The sequence below is a fragment of the Rhizopus microsporus genome (genome assembly GCF_002708625.1).
Source record: "Rhizopus microsporus ATCC 52813 unplaced genomic scaffold scaffold_61, whole genome shotgun sequence".
Classification (NCBI taxonomy): Eukaryota; Fungi; Mucoromycota; class Mucoromycetes; order Mucorales; family Rhizopodaceae; genus Rhizopus; species Rhizopus microsporus.
In genome coordinates, this window is record NW_019671976.1 from 4,727 (window position 1) to 5,132 (window position 406).

A 406-nucleotide genomic window follows, 5' to 3' on the forward strand; every position below is an offset into this window, starting at 1 on the left:
GTTTATTTCATGGATAATTTTGGGGATATTTATACTGTTTGTATAAGTAAATATGCAATATGCAATATATAATAAATGATAAATCATAAATCATAAAAACTTGCATTGGACATGCAGAGTATAAGATACCAAAAAAGGTATCAGCGATTCTTGTTTGACATACCAAAAATAAAATCAAAAGTATGACTTCTGCCAGACTCGAACTGGCGACCGCCTGTGTGTTAGACAGGCGTGATAACCATCTACACCAAGAAGTCACTTTTCTTTCGTATTTCAAAAATATTAATTGTCTCAGACAACGGATAAAAGTTTTGACTTCACGTGACTTTCCTAAAGAAGAGTATTATCACGGATATGGTAAAGAATATGTGCCCTCAGTATATATATATTATTTAAACTCAGCTAA

General features: G+C 31.8%; 1 non-coding gene across 1 annotated transcript; it reads right to left on the reverse strand.

Moving 5' to 3' along the window:
- Window positions 1-183: 183 nt before the first annotated feature.
- Window positions 184-257, reverse strand: RHIMIDRAFT_t70. Its single transcript has one exon. It is a non-coding gene; the product is annotated as a tRNA-Val (tRNA).
- Between the last annotated feature and the right edge of the window lie 149 nt (window positions 258-406).